Here is a 6,228-nt window from a genome sequence, read left to right on the forward strand (position 1 = left end):
GCACTGTCCCCGACTGCCACGCAATGCTGCAGAGACGTGTCAACCAAGACAGCTCCACAACATCCAGAGACTTGAGGTACTCAGGGCAGATCTCATTCACCCCCGGTGCTTTGCCACTGAGGAGCTTCCAGACTACCTCAGTGACTTCGGCTTGGGTGATGAATGGGTCAACCTCTGAGTCCCAAGCCTCTGCTTCCTCTATGGAAGGCGTGTCAGTGGGATTAAGGAGATCCTCGAAGTATTCCTTCCACCGCCCGACAATGTCCCCAGTCGAGGTCAACAGCCTCCCACGTCCACTGTAAACAGTGTTGATGGAGGACTGCTTCCCCCTCCTGAGGCGCCGGATGGTTTGCCAGATGAAGGTAGTACAGTGAATCTGACCTGTAGCAGTGATGCTTACCCAGCAGCTAATTACACATGGTACAAACACTGATTCAGACACCAGGGGGAAAATTCCATTTCCCCTCCATCAGCTCCAGAGCCAGAGGGCTCTATCACTGCAAGTTTGAGAATAAATATAGACATATCAACTCGTCATCTCTCTTCACTGTGTAAGTACAAGACATTTGCATGTGAGTCATATGGTTAGTACATTTAAAGTATTTGGAACATTCGATTAGTTTTTAGTTTTGGTCAACTCAAAGAGTTGAGTTTGTTGTAATATGTATTATGGAATGTTCTAACATACAGTGATGGAGGATAAAATGTTGTTTCAGGCTCCTGATTCAGTATCTCTGAAGGTTCATTGCCCTCTAGTGGGGAAGTTTAAGTGTGGCACATTCAGGCTTCATCACTGTGAATGCTTCCTCCTCTGTCTGCTTTAAAGGGTCAGTTCACCCAAATTACAAAAAGACACTGTCTCTCTTTCTCTCTCTGTTTTATCCCAATCCACATGTTGGACACAGTTTATCAATCTGAACCACCTAAATGAGCCAAAGTCATTAAAAACCCTTGTGTGTCCTCATCAGATCCTACCAGTCTTTTTGAACTATTTGTATCAAACATTACTTTAGTACGATGTGGGTGTTGACTGGCATTTGGCACATCATGTATGTTAATAAGCTAAAGAGGAAGTACATCTAGTGGTTTAAGAGCGTGATATCTGTCTTCTGCTCACTCACAACTGAGGAACGGCTTCTTTCAAGACGACGTCCGTCTTCATTGTAAGTAGAATTGTTTGTAGATGTGACTGAGACTATAAACCTCCTGTGTGCATCATTATTTTATCTGCTGACATGTTTTATTGTCTCTGAAACCTCACAGAGAGATCAGAGGAGCAGATATGAGTTTTACTGCAGCAGTGAGTGGATTTGTCGTCTTCCTTCTCTCTGTGTCAGGTACAGTTACATTTACTGCATTTATAGAGGGAATCTGGACTTTTGCATGAAGTAGCTGTGTGCTCAGCACTTTTACACGCTGTAAACTGAGAATATTTTGGGTTTTCAGAACTTTTCCCTTCTCTTCCTGTTTAATGTGTTCTAAAGTCGACCCTGGCTGCAGAAGCAGCAGCTCATGTGGAGGACGATTAGTTTGTATCTGCAGCTACTTTTATCACAGTGAAGTTTTTTGGAGGGATATTGTTCTCACAGTAAAACCCCAAAAACTGACTGTACTTCTTGTATATGATCGTACATCCGCACCACTCCCTGCTAGTTCTGTTAGTGCTGTCTGACGTCAGTGTAATGTTTCCATGCTATATGCAGACGCTTATCATTACATCATAGCTGCTTGAAGAAGTTTGACACCTCAGTCTTCTGCTTTTATTTTTGTAGTGTTCACACTTACCTCAGCAGCATCCTGATCACAGAGTGAACAGAGAGAACTGACCAAGAACAGCACAGACTCTAATAAATACTATTTCTCCTCTTATCCTGGTCAATAAACTGCATTAAAGGTCACAGGTTCAATACATTCCTGTTCACTTCACTGCAGCTTCAGACTGGGTGCACACTGAGTTTAACTGTAGAAGGCATGTTCACATCTTTCACTCTTAAATTGCACTCAGTGTGAATAACTAAGCTTACACATTGTTTATGATCAACCTCACTTCATTCAGACACAGCATCAAAGCCTTAGAGCATGATTGTAACAAAGAGTCAGAAAGTTACCACAAAAGGAAGTTAATATGTGTGTGGGGTAACATCTTTCGTTTTACTACTCTGTGTAAAATGCCTCGTCTCTGTGAATGGTTCAAAGCAGATGTTCTCTGTGTTACAGTGATACAGGGTCAGCATGGCTGGGGAGTGACTTACAGCTCTACTGAGATCTATGCCTTAAAAGGATCAACGGTGAACATGAGCTGCACCTACACATACCCATCCACTGTACAGAGAGTTGAGAACAGATTCTGGTACAGGACAGTGGTGAATGAGAATTATACGGATCTGAAAAATGAACCAGAGTATTCAGGTCGTGTGCAGTATAACTGTGTTAACAACAACTGCACTCTGAGAATCACAGACCTGAGAGAGAGCGACTCAGCAAAGTACAAGTTCAGAATCCTTACAGACCAAGAAAGTGGGAAATATTCTGGTAAACCTGGAGTCACTTTGTCAGTCACAGGTAACATTTTCATCTGAGTGTGTGTGTATGTGTGTGTGTGTTGACATTCAGTCTAAAAGGAAAACTTCTGTTTCTTATTCACATATTCAGATCTGCAGGTGAGGGTGAACAGCTTACATGTCTATCCCCCTGAACTCTGGGCAGTGCTGAAGTGTCACAGCAGTTTTCGTCTACCTGGTCGTCTTCACTACGTCTGGTACAAGAATGGACGGATCATTCAGGGGCAAACATCTTCTTATTGTTCAGTCTCCATCACTCCTACAGACAGTATTTCATGTGCTGTAGAAGGACATGAGAACTGCCCCTCTCCTCCACTGTGTGAGTTTACTTACAGTCGTCCACTGAAATAACACCTGGTGGAGCCTTTTGAGCCAACCTGTTGTGTTGGCTCAAAAATAACCCATTATGGCTGAAAATGCTGTAAAATGCTGTAATGCTGAAAATGCTGTAGTTCATATTACAGTATAACCCATTATGGGTTATTTTTGAGCCAACTCCTGGGTTAAAATGGGACCAACTAATTTCTGGGTTATTTTAACCCAGAAAATTGGGTTATTGTTTTTGACTTCTGGGTCAAAATAACACCCTCTGAAAAAATAACCCATGAGTTTAACTCAACACAGATAACCCAGACATTGGGTTGAAGAAATAACCCAGGAGTTTTTAGAGTGCAACTACATGTAATTCAGTGGTATTTGGTGATTCATTGTGCAGAATTGGGTAACAACCAAATCACAGCCCCATGAGATTGTAGACATGATGCATAAAAATCTTTCATTGTCTGTCTGCAAAATTAAACTGTTATATCAGCTCACACTGGAGATTATGTAAAACAAGATTTACTTTCATGTCTTTAACCATTTCAAATTCTTTTTGGATTACAAAAAACTCACTCCTTTTATTTAACTACTAGAGTTGATGAGTAAACATGAAACTGTCCAAAGACACTGACCCAGGATCATTTCATTGATCTGCTGCCATTAGCACTGATGAACTGTGAGACATTTTGAGTCTTTGTGTGCTTTATGTTTTCAATTTGAATTAAAAGTACGATGAAGTAGCTTTAGTTTTTCTGATGTGGATCCTAATGTCAACACATATATTGAAATTAAATGTAAAATGTGTTCATGTTTTCTCCTCCAGATGCTCCAAAGCTTCCCTCTGTGTCAGTGAATCCCTCTGCTGAGATAGTGGAGGGCAGTTCAGTGACTCTGACCTGTAGCAGTGATGCTAACCCAGCAGCTAAATACACCTGGTACAAGAAGAATGGAGATCCAGACCTTCAACCTCTCAGTAAAGAACCACAGCTTGTCTTCAGCTCCATCCAGTCCTCTGACTCTGGAGAGTATTACTGTACAGCTGAGAACGAGCTGCAGGGGATGATGTCTAAACACATCTATATTAATGTGACATGTGAGTAAAATGCAGCTGATTTAAATCAACTAATGACAACTTTTTAAAACTTTATTACCCAGTCAGGTGTTTTGCTGATGGTGCACTTTCTCCAGCTCTGCCTGTTTGACATTCACAGTCTGCTGCTGTTGTTCACTGAGCAGCTACAGTAGATGATGAAATGATGTTTGATTCACGAACTGTTTCCAGATCTGCACAGATGTTCATTGATCCAGAAAACCACCTCTAAAGTTTCAGATGCTGCCACACATAAATACACATCCAACATCTAATGTGACCAGAGTCCTGTTATCAACTCTGTCTCTGAGGAATGATGTTCATATATTAGTAGTTTTTTCACCAGATACATGAAAACAAAATTACTGACTGGATTTGACTACAAGACAACCTTTGTAATATTGTAGAAAGTGATTAAATTACAGAACCAACATCATCACTTAGGACCATAATTTCACTGGAAGACACCAATGTAGAGGAAGCTCTGACTGCAGCAAAGGAAATGTAATATATATTGATTTTGTAGCTTGTGCAGGAAAATAAGACCATGTATAATAAACAATTAAATATCCAGATCCACTGTGAAAAGTCATCTGTATCCCAATTAATAATAAATATGTTCACATCTCCTCCAGATGCTCCAAGACATCCCTCTGTGTCAGTGAGTCCCTCTGCTGAGATAGTGGAGGGCAGTTCAGTGACTCTGACCTGTAGCAGTGATGCTAACCCAGCAGCTAAATACACCTGGTACAAGAAGAAACAAAAGTTGCTTCGAGGACAGACAGGCATCTATCATTTCTCCTCCATCAGCTCTGAGGACAGAGGGAACTACTCCTGCAAGTCTGAGAATCAGTATGGAGAGATCATGTCCTCGTCTGTATCAGTCGATGTCCAGTGTGAGTACAAAATATAAGCAGCTCTGTTGTCCTGCTGACTCAGCGTTAAGAGACATATGACTTGTAGCCACAGTGAACCTGCTTCACATGTTTACTCACATATCTCCAGATATAATGTGAATTTACTGATAACTGTGGTCTATTTGTGTAGGTTAAAAGACGATAGCTCTAAAAAGGTAAAAGACCTGGAAAAGTGATTGATTCTCATCACATATCCGTGTGTATTTCTAGTGAATTCAACAATGATAGTGAACATCACCAGGTTGACTGTGGTGGTCTTGATGCTGATTCCTCTTCTTCTCCTGAGTCTGTGGACGAGGTGAAACAATCAGAATCCATCTGCTCTTTTATTTTCTTCTTCAGACTTCATTTAGTTTTAGTGATGTGAGTTTCTAAATGTGGAATTTTGTATTTGTTGTTGTTTGACTCAATCCAGGAAGAAGAAAACTCTGAGCTCCACCACTGAACCACAAGAATCTGTCGAGATGATAGAGGTGAGACAGAGAGAGAGGCCGTCTTGACAGAACCTCTTCTATATCACAGTCATAGTAACTTGACTGATCTGATTTGATGTCGGTTCATGAACGAGGTCCTTTGAGCCTCATTTTGTCGTCTCTCCTTATCAGTTGGACTCTTGTCCTGAGTATGAGGACGTCTCAGACTTCACTGCAGCACAGACAGAAGACACAGAGCAGCAGGAAGACATGCTGTGAAGTCCAGTCAAGTTAGAGACTCCTGCATCCAATAAAACATCCCGACTTTAGATTTACAGTCACAGTCACAACTAAAACTTTACACATCTGTTCTGTGATTCTCTTCAGATGCAGCTGAACCAGAGGCAGGACTCACCTGATGGACACAAAGAAGTACCACATTGAAATATCACAGAGGAGAGCGAGGCTGTGGAGGATGTGGGGGAAGTGGACACATTTACCTTCAGCTCCAAAAGTTTTCATGTTGAGTTTTCAGTTGCAGCAGCAGGTAGGAGTCAGCAGCACAGACAGTCAGCAGCAGCATGTAGCAGGAAGTTTAGAAGAACGTGGAGTCGGCAGCTTCAACTGAATCATGTCCAGCTGTCAGACATGATTTATTGTTCAGATCAGCTTATTGCTTAAACTATGAGAGCTTATTTTAACCTGTAAAGTCAGTTATATTATTGAAATTGATGAGATGTTAAACCAAATGTATCATGAAATTCTACAGAATAATAAATAATATCTGAAAAGTCTCTGATCAGCTTCTGGGTTTTCACCTGTCTTGGCTGACAAAGCCAATAAAGTGTGTTCAAAGTGAGACAGTGAGCTGAGAGCATCACAATTTACTTCATGTACAGTTTATATTTTCACACAAACATAAGTCC

The 6,228-nt window shown here is 41.2% G+C and overlaps 1 long non-coding RNA gene across 1 annotated transcript; it reads left to right on the forward strand.

Moving 5' to 3' along the window:
• The first annotated feature begins 5,127 nt into the window (after window positions 1-5,127).
• LOC115587796 (uncharacterized) lies at window positions 5,128-5,985 on the forward strand. The gene is made up of 4 exons (XR_003985178.1): window positions 5,128-5,187; window positions 5,305-5,362; window positions 5,495-5,592; window positions 5,690-5,985. It is a non-coding gene; the product is annotated as an uncharacterized LOC115587796 (long non-coding RNA).
• The last annotated feature ends 243 nt before the right edge of the window (window positions 5,986-6,228 follow it).

The sequence above is a fragment of the Sparus aurata genome, chromosome 1, assembly GCF_900880675.1.
Source record: "Sparus aurata chromosome 1, fSpaAur1.1, whole genome shotgun sequence".
In the NCBI taxonomy this organism is placed as follows: Eukaryota; Metazoa; Chordata; class Actinopteri; order Spariformes; family Sparidae; genus Sparus; species Sparus aurata.